Here is a 25849-nt window from a genome sequence, read left to right as displayed (position 1 = left end):
CATATACACAATGAAATACTACTTGGCAATGAGAAAGAATGAAATATGGCCTTTTGTAGCAACGTGGATGAAACTGGAGAGTGTTATGCTAAGTGAAATAAGTCACACAGAGAAAGACAGATACCATATATTTGCACTATTATGTGGATCCTGAGAAACTTAAAAGAAGACCATGGGGGAGGGGAAGGGAAAAAAAAAGTTAGAGAGGGAGAGAGCCAAACCATAAGATACTCTTAAAAACTGAGAATAAACTGAGGGTTGATGGGGGGGTGGGAGGGAGGAGAGGGTGGATGATGGGCATTGAGGAGGGCACCTGTTGGGATGGGCACTGGGTGTTGTATGGAAACCAATTTGACAATAAATTTCATATTAAAAAAAAAGAAAGAAAGAATGTTTTGAGTGTTGAAAGATACAGCAAAGCATCCAGTGCTGTTGGATATGGTGGTCAAAGGGCAGTGGTAGGAGATGAGATTAGAGATATAAGAGTAGGATGGTGGAGGTGGGATGAAGTCAGGAGGAGTGTAGACTATTGTTAAGAACTTTGTCTTTTACTCTGATTTAGAAGCCAGCCACTGGAATGATTTTGGTAGACTTGAGCTGATTTACATTTTCAAAGGATCACTTTGGCTGCTGTGCTAAGAATTGACTGCAGTGGAGTAAATTCAAGAGCAAGGAGACTTATTGAGGCTATGGCAGTAATCCAACTGAAAGGTGATGGTGGCTTGCAACAGAGTAGTTGCAGTGAATGTGCTGAGAAGTTGTGGGATTCATAGTATATTTTGAAGACAAAGCTGATTAATTGTGCTGAGGGATTGAATATGTATGAGATGTGAGAAGAAAGAAGAGACAAGGATGCTTCCAATGTTTTTGGCTCCATACGGTTTTTGTAAAAAAGGGGTGAATTAATCCATGTAAAACACTTAGAACAGTACCTAGCAAGTGCTCAGTGAAGGTTAGTCACTATTATAGTATTATTAGACAAGTTATGGTGGTGTACAGTAGTTTCATATATGCTGCCTAAGGTCATTTTCCAAATAATGAGGAAAAAGCTTGTGGACCCTGAAGTTTCCCTGGTACCTTTGTCTCAGGCTTCCTCCTATCATCCAGGAAGCATTATGGAGTACAAGGTTCTTAATCTGTATAATGGGCATAGTAATCCCTATCTCATAGGACTGGTGTAAGCTACAAAGGGACACATTTTCATGACTTATAAATGTTCTGTAAATGTTTCTTCCTACCTTTTCTTCAAATACAAATATTGATTATGCTGTCTCCTAGCTGATGTACCATCAAATGTCCCTTCACTTCAGTTCACTTAGGTAAGTGTTGTCAATGGTCTAATATGGCTCCTGGTTCTTATACTTAGTTTGCTAAGTAGGATCAAAAGAGGTAGAGCACTTATGCTGAGAGTAAAAAGTTGGGTGAGCCTGTGAGACTGAACTTGTAGAAAGGCCCCTAATTCTGGCCTTGAAGCATGCTCCATCTTAGCTGGAAGGGACTTGTGATTAAAAAAATAAAAGATAGGAGTGCCTGGCTGGTTCAGTTGGAAGAGCATGTGACTCTCGATTTCAGGGTCATTAGTTTGAGCCCCATGTTGGGTGTAGAAACTACTTAAATGAATAAATAAATACAAACTTAAAAATAAATGAATAAAAAATAAAAGACAGCAAGGTTGTGCCAGGTGGGAGAATGTCCCCAGGCTAAAGTGTCCTTGTTCCCAATTAATATTTCTTCATCTATGAAACATTTCAACATATGGGGGTCTTTGACAACCGAAGTTCAATATATTCAAAAGTCTTCCTGGTCTCTCCCAATTTGTCTTTTTCATCTTAGTCCTCTCATTAATTTGTTTTGTTCCCTCTGCTGTGTATCGGGCTCCTTCAGAGCCCTGCCATTTCCTAGTTGTTTGACATTGGGCAAGTCAGTCTGTGCCTCAGTTTTCTCATCTCTACGTTGTGGCTAGTACTAGGGTATTTACAAGGATTGGGTGAGTTAATATATGCAAAATATTGTGAAGAATGCCTGGCAGATAGCAAATGCTCTCTAAGAATTATTATTAGCTCATGATGCTTATCAATTAGTGGAAGGGAAAGGACAGACAGTAAACAAGTAAGCAAATTAATTAAATGATTATAGGTTTAATTCAGTGCCAGTAAGGAAATTAACAGGGTGCAAGGACAAAGGCAAGATGGGCAAGTAAGGCTTATATGAGGAAGTGACACTGTGTCATGAAGACTCAGGTCCTCCCTTGACAGCACAGATTTTAACTTTAACTTCACAATTTCTCCTGCTTCCATTCCCCTTTTTCATCACATAGATCCGACCCTTATTATGCTTTGCTTTGATCCTAGCAGTAATCCTCTAATCAGTGTCTACCACCAGCCAATCTGTTGCCTAACCTGCAGCCACACCCATTTTTTAAAAAATTCTAGGTTCTAGAATTTCCTTTGAGAACCTACTGTATTCTCCTTGCTTTATGAACATTGGCTAATTCCACATCCACAGTTTCATAAAGAATTATTAGCCTCCACCTGCATATGGGACAACTGAGGCTCAGAGAGGATAAGTCCTCCACTATAGATCCAACAGCTAGTAGATGTTAGAACCAGATTTGTAATAGCGATCTGTGGATTCTAGAGTCTGTATTCCTTCCAGATGCCTTCCTAAACTTGTATTTTACCTATTGTGTAACAACTGTAGACCCAAGGAAATTATGATAACATCTAGTTATATAACATTTCCCATGTTTCAGGTGCTATTACATATATTAATTCATTCAATCCTGGAAACAACCTATGAAGAAAGGATTACTATTGTTCCCATTTTTCAGATGAGGATACTGAACCATGGAGGAGTTAAGTAATTTCCCCAAGTTCACACAGCTAGGAGGGAAAGACCTAGGATTCTAACTCAGTTTTCCATCCTTGTAGGCCTGAACCTATAGTAGCAGTCTAAAAGGCCACATTCTTTTCCCAGCTGTAACCAGAGGCCATATTTGGAGTTCACTCAGGACGTATTCAAAGTCACCTCTGAGCCTTTTCAGCCTTTTTTTTTTCCACTGAAGGCATTGTAGCCTATGTATTGAGACCTTACCCTGAACCTAGCATACAGCCTCAGCCCACACCAAGTGGGCCCCCCCCCCCGGAGTCTGAACATGGCACATTGGTTAGACCCTTCTCCATGCCTTGGCTTAAGCTTCTTTTCCATTTACGCAAATGCAATTTGCTCCTCCACATTTTTTTAGACCGTCTCAATCTATTGAAGAGCATTTCCCTTCCCTGCACATATTTCTTCTTTTATTTTTCCCTTTTCTTTGCTCCCTTACTACATTTCTAGCCTGTACCTCACAGTTTGGCCCCTCATTCTGTACTGTGTGCTGTTCTCTGACAGTAGCCAGTCTGTCTTATCTCCCTTATTCCTCTGCAAGTTCTTCAAGGTCAGGGACTAGTAACATTCCAGTACTTCTCCACTGCTGCCTCTGAGATCCCGCATTGTCATTACTGGAAAAAAACAAAACAAAACAAAACAAAAACTTAGAGTCTAGTACAGCCCATTCTTTGTATAGAGAATCAGGGGCCCAGAGCAGAGAATTGAATTCTCCTTCAATTTGAATTATTTTCCTTTGTTTTATATTTCCTTTCTTCCTGCCCAAATTCCACCAACCCTTCTGAACAAAGGAATATAAGAAAAGGGAGAGCCAGAGCTGGGAAGTGGCTTTTCCCTGTGTCTGAAAATCATTAATTTTCTGTCACTAATTTCCCGTATTAAATTCTAGGCCTGCTAACATTCATGTACAGAACTTCAAGGAGCTGAGCTGCATGCTACTGTGCAATAATTACAAGAAAAGAAGTCTGCACATGCCTGTAACCACTTGACCCTCCCTCTGTTCCCACAGACCAGGCAAAACCTAACTCCCTGCCTGTCCACAGTTCCTGGAGCTTTTGGATTCTTTCCATAGGAGTGGCTTGGTCTCTGTTTACCTCTTCTTCTCTGCCTTCCAGCAGCAGTGCCCCTTTCAGGGATGGGACTTCTTTGCATAGCCACACCTAGATACTCAAGTAATCTGGTTGCAGCTTTGGGAGCTTCTGGGGGACTGCGAAGTAGGCATAACCTAAAAGAAAAGGAGAATAGATTTAGGCTGTTCTTGCTACACGTGGATGTGAAATTAGCCTGAGTGCTTGCAACGGATTTCATCTACTGTGAACGTGGTATGTAAGCTAGGGGCTGTGTGTGTGTGTGTATGTGTGTGGCGGCGGGGGGTTTGGGGGGTTAGTGACATGTCTGGCCTGCGCTGAGGTATGTTTGTCCAGGAATTCTGTTGCTGGTTCAAGATCCATCCATCCATAAATTTACAGGGTAAGTCAGGGAACACTCCTTGGCATGGCAAGGCAGCTCAGACCTGTGGGACATAAGGGTGGAAGTTCAGAATGAGGATAGGGTGACCTTACTAAAAGGCTACAGAATCAAAATGTCTGAGAAGACATTCTGGTGGTCTGTTTGTCCATCCATCTGTATTCAGAGAATACTATCTAAGGTGCCAGGGACCTGGGTTAATACCCCAATGGCTTTGGAGGGACAGTTCCCCCCTGTGTAGGGTTTTACTGGACCCATAAGGCTTCTGAAGACATGCCTGGACATGTCCAAACACCCTGAGCACCTGGGATTTAGAGCTTAGTAAAAGAAGGAGGCTGGGAGCTTAGGAGACGAAAGGGAGGGGTTGGATCAGGCATGTTAAGCATCTGGAGGGAAGTCCAGCTGCCAGCTCACCCTCATGGCCCCTTTGCAAGTCAGGGCTTGTGTAAAGAACACTCAGGCTCTATTTGGGGGCTTTCAGTCTGCCCCTTCATCCACCCTACTGGGTTTTACTTGATCCCTTACTTCTAGAAACTGAGCCCAAGGCAGTGATATTTTGATTCTGCCTTAACCCAAACACTGGCCAGGGCTAAAGCAGCTCTGAGAACTAGGGGGCAAGAAGATACCCACCAGAAACCTCAGAAAGCAGAGACTGCAAAGTCTGGTTTGGACGGGTGTTGGCAGTGTTGGCCAGTGTCATGTCATGTAATGTGGCTAGGCAAGAGAGTATGTGGTGTGTCTTCCTCTCCTATTGTTGCATCCACACGACTCCCAAAACGGAATGCTACGGGCACCAGTGACAGTCACAACAAAGTTTATTACAATGAGAGGCAAGGCCGACCAATTGGGACCAACACTCCTGATAAGAGTGCGGCCTCAAACAGCCGGGGTACAGAGTTTTTATAGCCGAGCACATCGTTTTATCATCACCTGGGAACAGAACAAAGACACAGTTTCCAGTTAGAAACAGTTGCCTCATGAGATGTTTATTTTAGACTCTCTGCCTCTAAGTTGCAACCAGTGGATCTCCTTGACCCTGCCTCTGATGTTCTTTTCTTTGAGCTTTTGTTTCCTTAATTTGTGAAGCCTAATTTACAAGAGTATGAGGCATAATTTACAAGAGTAAAGCAAGGCTGTTATCTCTTAACCTTCAGTGTCAACAAAAAGCTGTTATTTTTCAAGCTAAGTGTTAGCCCTACACTACAATTTAACCCTTACATTTCCCCCTTTTCTTTTCAGTGAATCAATCCCTTGATTCATCATTAGGAACTAAGGGGACATAATTGGACATAATCATCATAATTTTTATTTCACTAACTCGCCTCTTGACATATTGTACTAACCAATTGATAATGCACGGGCCAATAATTAACCTGAGAAGTAACAATAGCAGTGGCCCAGCTACGGCGGTGAGCAGTGATGTGAGCCAGGGGGGCCAAGAGAATAAACTCTGATACCAATTATTGCTGGCCTCCCTGGCATGTTCCCTGGTCCTAAGATTATCCCTGACCAAACTGAGAGTGTCTCGGATTACTCCGGAATTGTTCGCATAAAAACAGCACGTTTCTCTGAGGGCCACGCAGAGGCCCCCTTCCTTCATGAAGAGTAAATCAAGCCCTCTTCTGTTTTGTAATACAACCTCGGCTAAAGAGTCTACTTGGTGTTCCAGCCGAGAAATTGAAGTTTCCAAGTAGCCTAGGTCTTGATTTACTTGCTTGCTTACAGTTTTGAAATTTTGGTCCCCCACAATGAGTCCAGCAGTTCCAATAGCTTTGGATCCCACAATTCCCAGTCCCACTAGGAGTGGAATGAGGACTGGTGCTGCCTTTTTTACCCTGGAATGTCCTTCAAATAGACATAAATGTTCTCTCCCTGCTTCTCCGCTATATAGGTATATTTGTGGGAGAATATGAACTAGGATACAAATCTCTTGGATGCCGACCCAAAAGTATGCGGCTGTAATGCAGGGGGTAATTCCTGATGAGCAAGCAAACCAGGCTCCAGTAAGGGCTCGGTATGCTATATTTTGGGTGCTATTAGTATCTGAACTACTTGGAATATACACTTCTGCACAAGAGTTTTTGTAAGGGGGGTTCTGCCAATTATATTCTTGGGACACTATACACCAACCCTGCCCTTGGAGGTCTCTTAGGGTTAAGATTGGTCGTGAACCCCAAGGGCACAATGTCATGCTTGGATTTAGCAATTTCACGACATGCTTTTCTATGTCTTGTCCAATGCCAGCATTTGTAGCCACTCCCACGTAATATGGGGGTTTAGGGTTTAAACACAGCCAACAATCTTGTACAATCTCGGTGTGAGATGAATTTAGCCAAGCATACATAGAATCTACTACATCTAGCCAATGTGTCTCAGGGGAGAACGGGTACTGGATATGACCTGTAGTTGGTAACTCTGACTTTGTGGGGGCACCTGATCGCAGGGTAGGTTGGGAAGGGACAGTCGGAAAAAGTGGGGGTGTAAAATCATGTCCTTGTTTGGCCTACCGGATTGGGTGGAGTTTTTCTTTTAACCCTTTGTATAGTAAAGAAAATGCCCTTGTCAACTCCTGGAGCATACATCCTGAGACCCCAAGTGTGTCCAGTGTCCCAGGAAGAGGAAAAGGTACTGGAACTAAAAACCTTTTTTAAACATATTTTTGTTAGGTTACATTTTCCTTGAGTCTTACATTTGGGATCTGGAGTTCTAAGGAGGGTGATTAAGGGGTCATGACCCTGTCCTGCCAGCCAGAGAGCCAGCGTTTCACAACCCCATTTTGCACAATGGTATTGGCCTTCTCCTTCACATTCGACCTTTCCATTTGCTGGGCAACTGTATAACCTTGGTATGTTAGCCAATTTTTGTTCTTGATCCCTGTGTCCACATCCATAGGTAACCATATAGGGGTTTTTGGGGACCAGAGGAGCGAAGCCCGTTGGCTGTTTATAATTAGTAATTAAAGTCCCCCCATAAGTCCCCCACCAAGTCGCATAAATCAAACAAAAAACAAGGCACAGTGGAAAAGATATTAAATGCTATCACCTTTCCCATGACAGTGTCCCTGAGTTCCCATTGGTATGGCCAAAAAGATAGGGGATGCAATTCCGCACAGTCCCCCACACTTATCACCATACAAACCCAGAAAATTATTATTATGCCCACATCAGTCTTAGCTTTAAAGGATCCTCTGGGTGCCTTTGAACCTTCCATTGCTGTTCGTTATCTGGTTCTGTATCAGTGTGGGGTGTTCCCGCCTTCATGCAGTTTTTCTTAACCTGAGAGTGATGAATCCAGGTTCGGACACCATCTACCTTCACGGCCGTGGGCATAGTCAGAATCACAGTGTGTGGTCCTTTCCAGCATGGCTCCAGGGTTTTAGGCTCGTGCCTTTTGACCCAGACTAAGTCTCCTGGTTGAAAGGGGTGGGGAAGAACAGGAGGATGAGCGAAGGTTTCTCTCAAGGGCCTGGTTATTTCCTTTTGTACATGTTGCAGGGCCATGAGTGAAGCCAGCAAATGGTCCTGTTCCAACTGTTCCATTACGTCGTCTCCTAGCCTCGGCAGGATAGATGGAGGTCTGCCAAATAAAATTTCATAAGGGGAAAATCCTTTGATAAATGGAGTACAACATGCTCTCAAAAGGGCAAAAGGCAGGACATCAACCCAATTTTTGCCCGTCTCAAGGGACAATTTGGTTAAGGTCTCTTTTAGGGTCTGATTCATCCTTTCTACTTGACCCGAGCTCTGGGGTCTACGGGTACAATGTAATTTCCAATCTATTCCCAATGCCTGGGCTAGACCCTGGGACACCTGCACCATGAAGGCCGGGCCATTGTCTGATCCTATGCTCAGAGGCAGCCCGAATCTAGGAATTATTTCATTTAATAATTTCTTAACTGTCGCCTGAGCCATTTCTGATTTACAGCCTCGACCCACCTGGAGAAGGTGTCTACAAAAACAAGCAAGTATTTATATGTGTATTTCCCTGGTTTAATCTCAGTAAAATCTACTTCCCAAAAGCGGCCTGGCTCGATTCCTCTATCTCTTTTAGCTTCTGAAACCTTCTTATTTGCACCCTGATTTACTTGGGCACAACTTACACACCTTTCAATCATCTCTTCAATCTCTTTTCCCAGCCCTTGACCTTGAACTTTCTCCACACTAATTCCGCCATCTTCGTTTTCCCCAGATGAGTCCCTTGGTGGAGCTGACCCACCATGTGCCACCCGAGTGCCGCGGGTAAGAGTATCTTACCTTCAGGATCCTGAAACCACTTTTGTCCCGTCATCTTACTTCCCCCTTTTCTGGAAATCCACTCCAAATCTTTAGGGTTATAATTGGGCTCTGGTGGAAGCAAAGGCTCTGTCAAGATTGGTAGCTCCAAGGCACTTTCACTTTTAGTTAGGGTAGCTTCTCAGGCTGCTGCATCAGCCAGGCAGTTTCCAATTGCCTCTAGGGAGTTGCCTTTTTGATGTCCTGGGCAGTGAATGATTGCCAGCCTTGCAGGTTCCCAGATGGTTGCTAGAAGATCTAGAATCTCAGCTTTATCATTGATAGCCTTGCCTTCTGCTGTGAGGAGACCGCGCTCTTGATAAATGGATCCGTGTACAGGCGCGGTTGCAAAAGCATAGCGGCTGTCCGTATAAATGTTAACTGACTTGTTTCTTCCGAACTTTAGGGCTTTTGTTAGTGTGATGAGCTCTGCGTGTTGGGCTGAAGTTCCTGGGGGAAGGGTCTGTTGCCATAAAATTTCATGGTCTGTCATCACTGCAGCGCTGGCATGCCTTTGACCTTGAAACACAAAACTATTGGGGCGCCTGGGTGGCTCAGTCGGTTGAGCGTCTGACTTCGGATCAGGTCATGATCTCACAGCTCGTGAGTTCGAGCCCCACATCAGGCTTTGTGCTGACAGCTCAGAGCCTGGAGCCTGCTTCTGCTTCTGTGTCTCCCTCTCTCTCTGCCCCTAACCCACTCGCATTCTGTCTCTGTCAAAAATAAACATTAAAAAAAAAAAGGAAACACAAAACTACTGGCGTCTTAAAACATGCTGATATCAGGGTCATGTAAGGGAATGTCTGTAAGATCAGAGCGGAGGGACGAGATTGTTGCCAAGGTTTCTGGGCAAGAGTGCAGAGGGGATTCTGTCCTTTGGGTAGCAAAGTGGCTGGGTTTAAGGTTGTGGGGGCACAAAAACGTATTCGGGGCTGGTCGAGTAGCAATGCTTGATATTGGGTAATCCAAGCATTTGACAGCCATCGCTCTGGGGGAGCCCACAGTAAAGTTTCCAATGCATGGGGCCCCGTGACAGACAATGCTTGCCCCAAGGTTAGTTTGTCTGCATCTTTAACTAGAAGCGCGGTGATGGCAATTTGTCGAATACATGGGGGCCATCCGGAAGCAACTGGGTCCAGCTGTTTGGATAAATAAACCACCGGTCAGCGACTAGGGCGCCAAGGTCCTAGGCGCTGAGTCAGAACTCCCTTGGCTACCCCCCATTTTTCAGCCACAAACAAATGGAATGGCTTGGTGGGATCTGGCAAAGCCAAGGCTGGTGGGGTCATGAGAGCATCTCGTAAGGCTTGGAAGGCTTTAGTTTGAGTCTCTCCCCATGTGAAGGACTCTGGAGATCCTTTGAGAGTGGCATATAAAGGGGCTGCCAGTTCAAAAAGCCAAGTATCCATAGCCTGCAGTAGCCTGCTGCCCCAAGGAACTCACGGACTTGTTTGCGAGTTCTAGGCTGAAGAATATCGAGTATAGCCCGAATTCTTTGTTCACCTAGATAGCGCTTACCTTTTTTAAGGTTGTAACCTAAATAGGTCACTGCAGTATGACAGATCTGTGCTTTTCTGGCTGACACTCGGTACCCCAGTTTTTGTAGAAGACTCAAGAGTTCTTTGGTGGCACTCAGGCATTTCAAATGAGAAGGGGCCACCAACAAGATATCATCAACATATTGCAATAGAGTTACCTGTGGGTTGGAGATCAGAAATGGCTCTAAACCTTGGTGCAGGGCTTCATTAAAAAAAGTAGGAGAGGGGCGCCTGGGTGGCGCAGTCGGTTAAGCGTCCGACTTCAGCCAGGTCACGATCTCGCGGTCTGTGAGTTCGAGCCCCGCGTCAGGCTCTGGGCTGATGGCTCGGAGCCTGGAGCCTGTTTCCGATTCTGTGTCTCCCTCTCTCTCTCTGCCCCTCCCCCGTTCATGCTCTGTCTCTCTCTGTCCCAAAAATAAATAAAAAATGTTGAAAAAAATTTTTTTTAAAAATAAAAAGAGTAGGAGAATTTTTAAATCCCTGGGGGAGTTGCGTCCAGGTGAGCTGTCCGGCTTTCCCCTCTTCAGGATCATTCCATTCAAATGCAAATAGTGGCTGGCTTTGTGGGGCCAGTGGGATGGCAAAGAAGGCATCTTTTAAGTCCAGTACTGTATAATACACTTGAGAAGGGGGAAGCAAACTAAGGAGAGTATAAGGGTTGGGTACAGTGGGATGAATGTCCATTACCCTGGCATTTACTGCTCTTAGGTCTTGAACTGGCTGGAAATCGGATGAGTTAGGCTTCTGGACAGGAAGAGGCGGAGTATTCCATGGCGACTTGCATGGGATCAAAATGCCGGAGTCGCACAAATGCTTGATGTGAATAGCGATTCCCCGCCTAGCCTCCCGGGACATGGGATATTGTTTTAGTCTTACCAGAAGCGCAGATGCCTTAAGTTCCACTATTATGGGAGCTTGATGAATTGCCAGCCCAGGTGGATTGGTTTCGGCCCATACCTGGGGGAAATCCGCCTGGAGGCTTTTAAGGACGGGATCAATTGCATGGACATTTTCATTAGGCACTGGAGTGAGCAGGCCCTCTTCCCCAAGTGGCACAGTCACCTACTTTTGTTGGGCCATCCTGGCTGACTTTAATATGCATACCCCCTTCAGTGAATTTCAAAGAAGTCGTTAGTTTATGCAGTAGGTCTCTACCTAGTAATCCAGGGTAGGGGCATTCAGGCATGATTAGGGAAGAATGTGTAACAGTTTTACGGCCTAAATCTACTTGTCATTCAGTGGTCCATTTACAAGTCTGGGACCCAGTTGCCCCTTGCATCAGGGTTGCCCCTTGCCTGGTGGGGCCAGGATCTTGTTTTAGAACTGAAAAGGTTGCCCCAGTGTCCACCAAGAAGGTCTTAGTTTGCCCCCCTATATTAACAGTAACCAACGGCTCAGAAGGGGCCACCAAGCCTAGGCCCCATCAGTTGGAATCGACTCCCATCACAGATACCTGGGGTGACCGAGTTTTGCGTTGAGCTAAGTTGGGGCAATCCTTTTTCCAGTGTCCCTCTTGTTTGCAATATGCACACTGGCTTTTTCCTAGTGACACTTTAACCCTTTTAACCCTTTTTCTTTTAACCCTTTTTCTTTTGTCCGGACCAGAATTCTTTGGTCGTTCTGGGTCCTCTTCCCTCACGGGCATCCAGGACGGCCGCCACCACCCTACTTAATTTTTTTTTCTGTCTTTCTTCCTGAGAATCCCTATTGTTGAGAACTTTTTGGGCTATTTCAACTAACTCAGATAAATTTTTTCCTTCAAACCCATCTAATTTTTGTAACTTTTTCCCAATGTCTGGGGCTGCCTGTGAGACAAAAGCCAGATTTAATTCCCTTCTATTTTCAGGTGCCTCAGGGTCAATAGGGGTAAAGGTGCGGTACGCCTCCATGAGCCTTTCTAAGAAGGCTGAGGGGCTTTCCTCAGTTCCCTGAATTCCTTCTGTTACCTTAAACATGTTTGTGGGCCGGTGGGCGGCCGCTCAGAGACCTCCCAATAGAGTCTGGCGAAATAGGGTTAATGATTGCCTACCATGAGGAGTGTTTGGGTCCCAATTCTCAGGATGCGAGGAAGGAAAAACTTCCTTGAGCACAGCAGGATCCTCGGTGGGTTGCCCGTTTGGCCCCATCACTAATTTCTGGGCCTCGCAACGGATCTTATCTTGCTCCTCAGTGGTGAAGAAAACCTGCAAGAGCTGCTGGCAGTCATCCCAGGTTGGCTGATGGGTCACAAATATAGTTTCAAGAAGAGAAATTAAGGTTTGGGGTTTCTCTGAGAATGAGGGGTTTTGAAGCTTCCAATTTTAAAGGTCGCTAGTGGAGAAGGGTACATAAGTCATAAAGGATTGGACTTCACCCTGCAGGGGTGGCCCTGGATGAAGGGGTAGGGCAGTGGGAGGGGGATGGAAGGGAGTCCCTGACTGGGTATGAGATGAGCTCAAGGTAGTGTCCCGACTCGGGCTTGCCTCCTGATCTGAAGCATCTTGACTTGTATTCTTTGAGCGAGAACTATAGGGCAGCAGGCGGTAAGTTTCTTCTTCTTCCTCTGGTGCAGGTGATAGAGGGGGCAGCCACTTAGTCCCATCAAGATTCTTATTTTGAGTTCCAGATGGGCTGCCATTGAGTGGTAAAGCCTGTACTTTAGGGAGGCAAGGGGGATGGGGAAGGGGAAGTTTTAACCAATCTGGAGCATTTTCGATGAGGGTTCTCCATGCTCCAATATATGGGATTTGGTCTTTGTGCCTAGAAAAGACAATATCATGAACCTTATATACCAATATAAGGTCAAAGGTCCCCTGTGGAGGCCATTCCACCTGAAAGCTGGTCCATTCCACCTCGCAGAGAGTTCGAAGGACTGGCTTCTTAACGTGGAGGCCGAAAACTGAGGCAGCTCTCCTATAGTCCTGGAAATGGGTTAGTATGAGACTCAGAGGGGTGGGGGTGCTCTGATTTTGACCCATGACAAAGATAGGCAGAACTGACAAGGATGCACAGACAGTCAACAGGAAGAAGACAAGACACGAAGAAAACACAAGTTTGAGATCTCTAGGCCAGTAGGCCATGGCAGCCACCTGAAAATAGGATCCTTCTTGACAAAAACCAAACCGAATGGGGTCCACTGGCATCCCGGTAGGATCCCTGACTCTGGGTCTATAGCTGCGTCCAGCAGACCCTCCTGAGTCATTCAAATGGCGAAAGAATTCCTTACCTTTCCCAATTCGGAGCTTCCTCCCAGGGGTCGTTGGAGCAATCCGTGGAAAGGGCCCTGTTTCAGACCTTTAAATTTCCTGGCGGAACAATCTGAGGAAAGGGCCCTGTTTCAGACCTTTAACTTTCCCGGCCAATGCACCAAATGTTGCATCCACATGACTCCTGAAACAGAATGCTACGGGCACCAGTGACAGTCACAACAAAGTTTATTACAATGAGAGGCAAGGCCGACCAATTGGGACCAACATTCTTGATAAGAGTGCAGCCTTGAACAGCCGGGGTACAGAGTTTTTATAGCCGAGCACATCGTTTTATCATCACCTGGGAACAGAACAAAGAAACAGTTTCCAGATGAGTTAGAAACAGTTGTCAGATGAGTTAGAAACAGTTGCCCAATGAGGTGTTTGTTTATTTTAGACTTTCTGCCTCTAAGTTGCAACCAGTGGATCTCCTCGACCTTGCCTCTGATGCTCTTTTCTTTGTTTCCTTAATTGGTGAAGCCTAATTTACAAGAGTATGAGGTGTAATTTACAAGAGTAAAGCAAGGCTGTTATCTCAACCTTCAGTGTCAACACAAAGCTGTTATTTTTCAAGCTAAGTGTTAGCCCTACACTACAATTTAACCCTTACACTATCCCCTTTTTCACCTCAATATTCCTTCAATTCAATGTAGCAGGCTCACTGAGCACCTACTTTTTGTCAATACTGTGCAAGATAGATGCCTAAGATGCACTGGGACCTGATAGTTTCATCATAGGTTTAAGAACAAATAAATATGACACAATATAGGCTTTAAAGGTTTAGTCAAAATGTCAAAAGGCTTAGTCAAAGTTTTGACAACTTTGAGGTTGTCAAAGTAAGAATCACGTCAAGTTGAACCAGGGATAATCAGAAAGACATTTTTGATATAGTCACACCTTTTAGGGCTCCAGAAACAGACTACTTGAGTTCAAATCCCATCCCCACTATTTATTAACTTGTGTGACGTTGGACAATTAGAATTACTTCCCTCTTCCAGAACTCTGGTTTACTCCAGACTAAAATGGAGATAATAATAGAGCTTACTTCATCAAGTTTATGTGAGTATTAAATTAGATAATCCATGTAAAATATTTGTATACACTTATCACAATAGACCAAAATAATCACTCAATAAATGTTAATTATTATTATTATTATTATTATTATTATTTAAGATGTACCATGAAGCACAGATAGGACTTCAACAGGTGGAGATAGAAGGCAAGCAAAGAAGGAAACGCAACAGGAACAACTGTTTGGAGGCAGGAAAGATCTGGGCATGTGAAAAGAGCATAAGCTGCACTTGATTTTAGGGTACAATCAGGGAAAAGTGGACGTTAAGTTTGCCATGGTAGATTGGTGGCAAACTGTGGAAAACTTTTGGATGCTACACTTTTTGTTTGAATTGAAAAACAGTGGAAAGTCATTGTAAATTTCTGAGCTAAAGAAAAAAGTCAAATATACATTATAGGAAGAATAATCTGGTAAATATGAGTCAGCTGGATTGGAATAGGGAAGCATAAAATGTGGATAAATCGGATGTAGAGAGGGGATGAGGCCTTGGGGCTGAGGTGGTAACTTTGGGAATAGAAAGGAGGCAATAAATTTAGCAAGACATCGTAAAGTTAAGTCTACACAATTAAAAGTTGATAAATTATGTGAGATTGAAAAAAGGAGGAATGAGAAGAATCAAAATCTCTTAGGACTGGCTTAAAATTTAAAAGGTTATACATCCCATTTTCATCCACTTCTCTGATGGTGCAGTAGAAGGTATATCCACTTTCTGATTTAGACAGCTGTGTTTAAGTCCGGAGTCTACTTATCTGGTGTCTGTGATCCTAAACATATTATTTATCCATAATTCCTAGTCAGGATTGTATTTCTATAGAGCATTTAGAAGTATGTGTGGGGAGCATGGTTTTGTTTTGTATACAAAGACTGAAGTACAAAGAGTTGTTATACCTACCCACTTAAAATACCTGCTGTAAGCCCAGTAAAAAATGTTGAACTTCTCTGAGCCTCAGTTTTCTACTCTGAAAAACAGGAAGAACAGTACTTACATCATAGTTTTATTGGGATGATTAAAGGAGGTAATCCCTGTAAAGTACTGGCACAGTATCTGACACATAGTAGGTTTTTAGGAATCATAATCTCCTGCCACCACAAGTGACTTCACCTTAAAACATCCTTGTTGGTTTCTGCCTAAACACTTCCAGAGGGGAATGTACTTAGTGATCTATGAGAAAGTCCATCCCCTTCATGGAAAGCCTTGACTCTTCAAAAGCTCTTCCTTTTGTTAAGTTTAACTAATTCTCCCTATGGTTTTCACTCAGAGATCCTAGTCATTCTCCCTGGAGCCACTCAGAGCAGTTTGTTTATTCTCTTCCATGACAGTTTTTATAGACCTGAAAGATGGAGACCATATCCTCCTGCATCTTCTGATCCCAGGTCAAACAGCCCATACCTTACCATATCTCACATGACATGTTTTCAAGTCAAATAGGACTCTGAGATTTTTAACTATGTAAATTGGGATGATGGTGGTACCTTAAAAGTGGTAAGAAAAACTACATAAGGAATAGGATGGGTGAATGTGACAAGTTCCTTTATAATTTATTAACTCTTACATTTCCACTATGTGCTATATACTTTAAATCCATCATCCCACTGACTCCTCACCCCTACTAGGAAAGGTGTGGGTTTTCTTCTCTTAATTGTACAGGTGGCCAGACAGGCCCAAAGAAAATAAAACTTGCCAGAGGTTGTTTAGTTACTAAGGGTCTGAGCCACAACTGGAAGTAAAATTTGTCTTACTCCAAGATTAGTGGTTATTGTTTTTTTTTTTTATTCATTCTTCCTTTTTTTTTTTTTTTTTTTTTTTTCATTTTCCATAGCTGTTTTTGTTTAAGGTATAGGCTGGGCAACTGGGCCAACTTTGAAACTAAAGAGACTGGAGGAGAATGGGTTATCTAATTGCCTTACATAGTTATTCTTTTTTTAAGGGACCTCATTTAGAGAAGCTTTTTAAGGGAGAAAAAGCCCCTCATGCCAGAGGAAAGGCAAACAATGCCTGTACCTGGGAATACACACCAGGCTGTATAACCTTCCTTTAGATGTCTTCTTGACATGCTGTACTTGAATGCCTTCTGCAGAGAGTGAGGCACATTTTGGAGCCATTCCTCATAGCTGAAGCTGGATATTGAACCAAAAGCTAATTTTCTCTCCTTCCTGCCTGGAAACTAGAAACTGTCAATTTTCCCATTGGGTGTATAACAAGGGGAATGTGAGTCAACTTCACCATCTGTCTGAAAAATGGAAGGTATTATTCTGTGTTCATGGGAGATATGAAGATGGCTATAGTTTGTCTTGGGTTAGAGTTAACTATATATGTTTTCTATGTTCCTCATAAGACTATGATTTTTTTTTTTAAAGTAGAGAAGATACTTTACTCACTTCTGGTTTGTCCTCTTTCCACCATGTCCTAATAGAAGGCCTATCATAGAAGGTAATTCTCAGGTGCTTTTTGAGTGAAAATAAATCCATCCTTCCCCTCCCAGGGTGACTATAGTAATGATATCCATTAAGTATCCCAAAAGATATCATGACATTATTAAAAATAAAGGAATTGTCATATAATGTTTATGATAGAATCAAAGACTAAGATGTTTTTACTTACAGGAAATTGTTAGTCACCATGGTGAGTAAGCCAAAAGGACCACTTCCTTTCTATGGGCCACATATTCCTGACCCAGCCTACCCTTTAAAATTTTTCCTGTTGAGGGGCACCTGGGTGGCTCAGTCGGTTGGGCGTCCGACTTCAGCTCGGGTCACGATCTCACAGTCCGTGAGTTCGAGCCCCGCGTCGGGCTCTGGGCTGATGGCTCAGAGCCTGGAGCCTGCTTCCAATTCTGTGTCTCCCTCTCTCTCTGCCCCTCCCCCGTTCGTGCTCTGTCTCTCTCTGTCTCAAAAATAAATAAACGTTAAAAAAAAAATTAAAAAAAAATTTTTTTCCTGTTGAAATAAAATGAGCCAAGATTAGTCTGTGAGGGTGGGGTAGGGAAAGAAGCCAGAAACTTGTTAATATACTCACTGAATAATTAGTCTTCAACCTGGGCCCACTCCCCACCCCCATTTTTTTTTTAATTATGGAAAATAGACTAGCCAATGGGACCTAAATTTGGATACTTGGATTATAGTCCTGTCTCTGCCACTGACCAACCATGTGACTTTGGGAAAATTTTACCTCTTCTCTGTGTTTCAGTCTTTGCATCTAGATTATCAAACAATGGGGTTAGGTTGTCTTGAAGAATCCTTTTGGGATTCCATGACAATATGTTTTTCAATTATCTGGTGATTTGAAGTTTTAATCAGCTGCCAAAGAGGAAAAAATAATAATAATAATGGAATATGCTGTCATGTGAATATTGAGGTGCCTGTTTCTTTCTTTTTTTTTAAATTTATTTGTTTATTTTGAGAGAGAGAGACGTGGTGGAGAGAGAGTTCAAGCATGGGAGGGGCAGGGAGAGAGAGAGGGGGGAGAGAAAGAATCCCAAGCAGGCTCCGTGCTGTCAGCACAGAGCCTGACTCGGGGCTCAATCTCACCAATTCTGAGATCATGACATGAGCTGAAATCAAGAGTCATGCACTTAACCTACTGAGCCACCCAACCACTCCATGAGGTGCCTGTTATTAAAAACAAAAATAAGTAGATTTAGATGATATTTCTTTATTTGGCAACAGGTAATTGGGGATAAGAAGAGTTTTAAACTTCCTTCCAAGATTGTATTATTTATAAATTGTCTTACAGAATATGTGTTTATATAAGAGATCATGGGCTTCTTATTACATGTTTCGTTTTTCTTCCACTACCTTGGCAAGCCTTATATGTTTCTTCTTTTTATTGAGCATCCTAAAAAAATGTAAAAAAAAAAAACATTTTGGTGTCAATATCTCACATCCTGTAAAGACAGGCTTCATTTTATAGACTGGTTCTTCCATTTCTATTGGAAAGATAAGTGGCTCTGAGCTATACTTTCAAATGGTCATCAGGTTGTATTTTTGCTTCTTTGGGATATTTCATTCTCTGGCCTATGAGGAAGGGATAGTGTGCTTGATTGAATTTAAATTGCTTTGGGAGATAAGGCACTCTTCTTACTGACACCTTCAGAGAGATATAGTTATTCCAGATTGCTTGGTAAATTGGACAGGGTGGAGAGAACGTGAGGCAAGATCAAAAAACCTTAATAGAAATCAGAAATTAATACCCTTGACTGAGTTTTATCCAGTGTGCAGCCCTGCAAAAAATCAAGCCACGAATCCAATTCCCAGTTATGACAACTCAGCTAAAAATCATATCCCCCTGGGAAGTCAATAAATATTTACTCCCAGCCCTCTTGGTGGGATAACTAATTTTTGAGGATACCTTAATTTCATGATGTCTGTGGTTTGTACATTAATAACTGACTCACTTTGTCTGAGACCACAGTGGAGCAAAGCAGAGGCTTTGTGTATTGGCTAAGTGTTTGTTTAGCCTGTGCTTTGTTTCCAATTCCCTTTTCTGTACCCCCTAGGTGGGATGGTAACAACAATCATAGCAACCCTCACATTTGTAGCACAAACCAGAGTTTCCACAGCACTCACACATGCATTATCTCATTTTTCCTTTGAACATCATCTAGGGTAGTTTCTGTGCCTTTCCTCCCACTTGGGAAGACTGTTTCAATAATTATTAAAATTATATTTTAATATAATTTATATTTTAATATAATAAAATTTTAATATAATAAAATTATATTTCCCCTCATAATCAGCCCAGAGTTTGCTGGTCTTCATTTCATCCCATTTATGTTATTAATTATATTGCTATATTTTTGGCTACACAGTTCTTTTCTTCCCTGCCTTGTTTCTTCCCTGGCTTCCACTTCTTGGTTGCTACTGGATTTTCTTCCTCTTCTACCTTCAAATATGGATGTCCCTCAATGTTTTGTTCTTGACATTTTTCTTTGTTCATCTAGGCCTCCACCATAATTTACCTAGGCCAGTGGCTCTTAACCTCCCAGAGGTATTTATTTAATTGATCTAAGATACAGGTATATTTTGTAAGTCCTTTTGATGATTTTGATGTACATCCAAATTTGACTTATCTCTAACCCCAACCTATGTTCTACATATTTTAATTGCCTGCTAAGCACCATCACTGACATTTTTTTTGTCCCCCCTGTACTTGAAATAATTTGAAAAACTAAGTATATTGTTTTTTTATTTTCTAATAAGGAACTGTTTCACACTCTTCAGGGCTTTAAGATTTTCTTTGTTGTCCAGGCAGATACCCTCAGAATTTTCTCTGACTCATGTCCTTCTTTTGGCTCTCACGTCCATGGAATTATAAGGTTCTATAGGATTTTTTTGTAAAGTCTGTTTCTCCCACCATTACTTGCTTTCTATTCTTATTGCTACCACCTATGTCCTGGCCCTTATCACTTAAGGCTTGGGAAGTAACCCTGTCTAGCTATTCTTTAAAGTAGAATCAGATTAACATTCAGAAAATGGCCTTTTTCCAACCTAAGATATTATTGATAAAAAAATTAAATTTCAGTCACAGGCTGGAAAACCTCAGTTCCCTATTTTAGAGTTCAATACTGCCTTGGAAAATATGATGGACTCATGGGTCTTAAGTTTCCTGTGAGTTCTGGGTGTGTTTCTTACTAGATAAATAAATTAGAGGAATTTATTTTTCCTTGAGCTTCAACATTTTTTTAATTTAATAATTTGTGATAATACCTGGCTTACTTCTGGGGTTATTGTAAGGATCCATTGAGCTAAGTGATGTGAAACCCTTTATAAATTGTGAAACCTTTCACTCAGTCAGAAGAGTGTGACCATTATTCTGTAGACTTTAACCATTCACTAAATTAAAAAATATATATATTTATTTAGGGCCTACTATGTGCCAGGTACTGTTCTAAACATATGAGATAAAGGAGTGAGCATAAAAAGCAATTTGATTTCATGGTGCTTACATTCTAATTGGAGTAAGATCAGGCCATAAAGAAGTAAATAAATAAGATATATAAGATTTCAGATGGTCAGGAGGGCTATTGGGAAGAATGAAATAGCAAAAAGGTATAGGAAATATGGAGCAAAGTTAAGGTTTTAAAGTAATGGTCAGAGAAACCTCACTAAGAAGATAGTATAATAAAGAACTGAAGAAGATAAGGGAGGGAGCCATGGGCATATCCAGGGGAAAAGATGCATGATTGAGGAAATAGCACGTGAAGCGCTTAATTAAGTTGGGAACATTCCTGGTTAGCTTGAATAATAGCAAAGAGGCCAGCATGGCTGGAGTTAAAAGAATAAGAGATCATAAGGTCAAAGAGGTAATGGTGTAAGGGGAGGTAGGCGGATCATCTAAGGCCTCATTGACCATTCTAAGGACTTTAATTGTATTAAGGTGGAGAGCCATCAATGGATTTTGAGATTGGAAATGACATGATATAACATGTTTTAAAACTAACAGTCCACTCTCAACCTCTTTGTCTTTATCACTCATTTTTTCTAAAAAAAAAAAATGGAGGGTCTCATTTGGTTAAGAGTGTGACTCTTGAGTTTGACTCAGGTCATAATCTCACGGTTTATGAGTTCAAACCTCACATCAGGCTCTACACTGATGTTGCAAAGCCTGCTTGGGATTATCTCTTTCTATTTCTTTCTCTGCCCCTCGCCCCTCTCAAAATAAATAAATAAATAAATAAATAAATAAACTTTAAATAAATACTGGGTAGGCCACAGTTAACTCTGTCACCAAATTCTCTCTGAATGTAGGAGAACAAAAACCTTTCTGACTACACCTTATACTCGGGCAAACAGACAAGAGAAAAAAAAAACTCTTAAAGCAATGATTTTCAAAGTGGGCTGCACATAAAAATCACCTGATGAACTTAAAAAAATTCCAAATATTAAGACCACACCTGTGACTGATTACATCAGAATCTCAGGAATGGGACAGAACTATCAGTATTTTTTGAAGCTCCCAAGGTTCAGTCTATACAAAGAACCGCTAGTCAAAGATATTGGGCAAACCCTTATAGTATGAATGGAGACCTTGAGTCTAGCACTGAGGAGGAACATGCTTCTGATAGAAGAGCTGGGCCTGGGATCATTCACCATAAGGGGGAATGTCAAGTTCACAGATAGTGGGGCAGGAGGAAGATAAGATGCTTGATAACTTATAAACAAGAGAAAGCTGGGGTTAGGAGTAGCTGTAGGCCAGGCTAGGAAATAAAGAGCTGAGAAGCAGAACCAAATAATAAAGCAACATCTGGATTATAGGCCAAACATCTGGAAATGATGAGGGAACTCATTATTAGAGTGAGATTAGAAGCTTAATTTTCAAAGAAGGCAATATTCCCAAGGCCAGGCTGAGCAACCGCTTTGATTTTCACCAGTCTTATGTATGTGGGTGACTGGGAAGCCCACAGGAGAGGAATGGATAGTGTATGGGCCAGCTGCTGTCTTCCTCACCCTCATTAATACCACCCCCTGCACTGATTAGGCAAAGTAAATATCCTCCCTAAAGTCCTGAGTTCTTAATTTAGACCTGTCATCCTGTCTTGCCCACTCACCCTAGATAGAGCATATTTCACCCCATAGGCATGTGCAAATTGAGAAGAGCAGCAGCCGCAAGCTGTGGCCAGAGGCAGGTACACTGGCAGCAACCAGAGTACCTCACATCCACCAGAAACTTGGCCAACATTGATCATTCAGGACACAATAAGCTACTGTGAGGATTATTGTTAATGTCAACCTCATTGTTTCTCCTCCTCCCTACTTGCTCTTACTCTTCTAGGTTATATTATTATTATTATTATTATTATTTTGGAATCAGGGCAGGAGTGGGAGAGCAGCCACATGACAAAGAGATGAAATAAGGAGACCCTCTTGATATTTTGCCACTTGTCAGACCCTCTGGTTAAACCCAATCGATATATCCAAACAACACTTACTAGATAAATTTGGGTGAAAAGTTGAGTGAAAAAAATCACAGGGACACATATAAGAATATTAATAGTATCTATTTAAAATTTTAATTTTGGGGTTAACTCAGGTAATAACTTGGAATAATATAAGGTAGTTCATAGTATTAAAGAAAAAGCTGAAGAACCAGCCTTTTCTAAAAATAATTGAAGTATAATTCACATACCATAAAATTCACCTTTTTAAAATGTAAAATTCATTGGTTTTTAACATACTCACAAAGTTGTGCAGCCATTATGACTATCTAGTTCCAGACCATTTCATAACTCCCAAATGAAGCTCACCCATTAAGTAGTCATTCTCCATTTTTTCCTTTCTCTGACCTCTGGCAACTACTAATCTACTTTCTGTCTCTATGAATTACCTATTCTGGATATTTCATGTAAATATAATCATACAATATATGCCCTTTTGTGTCTGGCTTTGTTCACTTAGTATAATGTTTTCAAGATTTATCCATGTTACAGCAAGTATCAAGTACTCCATTCCTTTTTGTAGCTGAATATTTTGTTGTGTGGTTGGGCCATATTTTATTTAGTCATTATCAATTGATGGACATTCAAGTTGTTTCTATTTTGGCTGTTATGAGTAATGATGCTAGGAACATTTGTGTATAAATTTTTGTGTGGATATATAGTTTCAATTATTTGGGTATATGACCAATGCTGGGTCACATGGCAACTCTACGTTTAACATTTTGAGGAACTACAAAAACATTTTTTCAAAAGGACTGCACAATTTCACATTCTTTTTTTACATCACATTTTGCATTACATTTATATTACATTTTTTTGGAGAAAATTTATTCAGTGTTTAAGATTAAAAACTACAAACAAAATATTTATAAAAAGTAAAAAAAGAAACCTACAAGATTTTGCTTACAGCTGATGAGTGAAAAGAAAAAAAAAGTTAAATTATCAACTGATTGGCTAGTTAAAATGTTTTGACTCAGAGTAAAATTATTAATTGATATACCAGTTACTTTGTGTAGGATTAAGAGTTCTGGAGCCAAATAGCTCTAAACAAAATATATCTTCTGAAAGCATAGGGCTAATGATAATGAATATTTAATTAGAAAGCTAATAAAGACAGACTGTGGCAGACCTTTTGATTCTTTTAGGCTTCTAACAGTTGGTTACCACATGCAAGGACCTAGCAGCCAGCTATTTCACCTTTTTATTTGTCTGAGTTGAAAAACTTTAACCCACTAAAAAGGAATAAAGAGATACTTTATAGATCAGTTGGAAAACATAAAACAGTCCCAATTCTCCAGCAATATTTTAGGGTTCCCATTTCTTCAAATCCTTGCCAACACTTGCTTACCTCTCTTATTTTTTATTATAGCCACCCTAGTGGGTGTGAGGTGGGATTCCATTTGTGATTTTGATTTGCATTTCTGTAATTGCTAATGATGTTGAGCATTTTTTATGTGCTTATTGGCCACTTGTATATCATCTTGGGATAATGTATATTCAAATACTTGGCCTATTTTTAATTGTTTTTTATTGTTAAGTTTTAAGATATATCTATATATTATATATGTAAGTATTTTATCAGATATCTATAATTTTCAGTTTTTTCTCTCCCTTTATATGGATTATCATTTTATTTTTTAATAGTGTCCTTTGAAGCACAAAAGGTTTAAATTTTGATTAAGTACAATTTGTTCTTTTTTTTCATTTGTTGCTTGTGCTTTTCGTATTATATCTAAGAAAACATTTACTAATCCAATGTCACCAATATTTACCCCTATATTTTTTATAAGAAAAGAAAGAAAAATTACCAAAAAATGTTTTCTTTAAGAAAACTCTTATAGGAGTTTTATAGTTTTGTCTCTCACATTTGGATCTTTGGTCCATTTTGGGTTAATTTTGTATGTAGTTTGAAGTAAGGGACTAATCTAATTATTTTTCATGTGAATATCCAGTTGTCACAACACCTTAAAAAACTGTTCTTTTCCCATTAAATTGCCTTTAGCACTCTTTTTGAAAATCAATTAACCATAGCATAACAACTTTGTGATGGCTACAAATTGGAAACAGCCCAATGTCTATCAACCAGAAAAAATGTATAAATTGTGGCATATCCATACAATGGGACACTAAACAGCAATGGTAAGGAACAAAGATTGCTACACACATGATGGATGAATCTCATCCACTGGGAAATAACATTGAGCAAAGAAAGTCAGAAACAAGAGTGCTCTTGCGTTAAACTAATTTATATGAATTTCAAAGACAGGTAAAAGTAATAATGGTGAAAGAAGCCAAAATAGATATTCCTTGGGAGAACAGGATGATATTGACTGGAAAGAGCAATGAGACAGCCTGTTGAGGTAATGAAAATGTTCTGTATCTTTATCTGCGTAGTGTTTATATGATTATATACATATGTAAAAACTTTATAGGCTTGTCTATTTGAATTTTAAAGACTCAGCTTCATCTTCTCTGACTCTAGAAGAGTGTGTTGATGCAGTTATGAGAAACCTCAGAGTAGCCTTGATTTTCTCAAAACCTAATTATTACTATCACCTTCTCTCAAAATAAAAGGGCAATTACATCTACCAGAGGACACTGATGACCACAGGGAAAATTTTGACATAACTTTGGAGTTTGTCCTTGGATAATGACATGTAGCCATTATTAAACAGTTTTACTCATATACCGTGACTTCAAAACAGTCTAGGGTCTATGATATTTCATTCTTTTTAATAAAGACAATTCATTAAGCTTATAATGAAAGAATATTTTTGGTATGCTTCAGGTAAGCAGTTTGACAAAAACAGAGGAGAAAAAAAGCCTTCCGTTCATTCCCTGGATTTTGCTATGAGGATTTGGTAATAAGCCTGCCTTGCCTAAACATAGGTTTCAAAGTCAGTGTTAGAGAAACATGTTAAGACACATGACAAATGACATTTATTAGATAAATGAGGCTCCTGAAGTCAAACAGAATAGAGTGTTTCAGACACCAGAAGCAGGTGCTGTGGAGATTCATATACCTATGTCAAGAGCTCATTTCAAGGGCAGGGCTGCTTTTTGGCTTCTGTCAATGTTTTTGTTTGTTTGTTTGTTTGTTTTTGTGGGCAAGAAAAGGATACAGGGTAGTTGTTCAGAGCAGTATGCTGGCCCTGTGGCCATGACACTTAATTCCCTTGTCATAAGGGCTATGCTACCACTGATGGTTTTTGTTTTTGTCCTTACTAAGAAAGGTAGGGAGGGAGGGGAGCATGCTATTGAGGCTGATACTATGGGCCAGTAATTGAAACAACACAAGAGGGAGTGTTTTTAGTTTGTACAAAAATGAATTTTGTAGCCCACTTACTTCTGAATGAAGGAATGAGGAAGAATGGCCCAGGTGATGGTGGGAAAAGATGCATTCAAGCAAGAATGCCAGCCAAGATGACTTGCCTGATCACCACTGACGACT

The 25849-nt window shown here is 41.1% G+C and overlaps 1 protein-coding gene across 1 annotated transcript in view; it reads left to right on the top strand.

The window, feature by feature from the left end:
* The first annotated feature begins 4063 nt into the window (after positions 1-4063).
* Positions 4064-25849, top strand: part of EDA2R (ectodysplasin A2 receptor) — a 60655-nt gene continuing 38869 nt past the window's right edge. Inside the window, 1 exon segment of the mRNA XM_058713093.1 lies at positions 4064-4208. The gene's annotated coding sequence lies outside the window, so the exon portion shown is untranslated.

The sequence above is a fragment of the Neofelis nebulosa genome, chromosome X (genome assembly GCF_028018385.1).
Source record: "Neofelis nebulosa isolate mNeoNeb1 chromosome X, mNeoNeb1.pri, whole genome shotgun sequence".
Classification (NCBI taxonomy): domain Eukaryota; kingdom Metazoa; phylum Chordata; class Mammalia; order Carnivora; family Felidae; genus Neofelis; species Neofelis nebulosa.
This window is presented reverse-complemented; position numbering and strand designations above follow the sequence as displayed.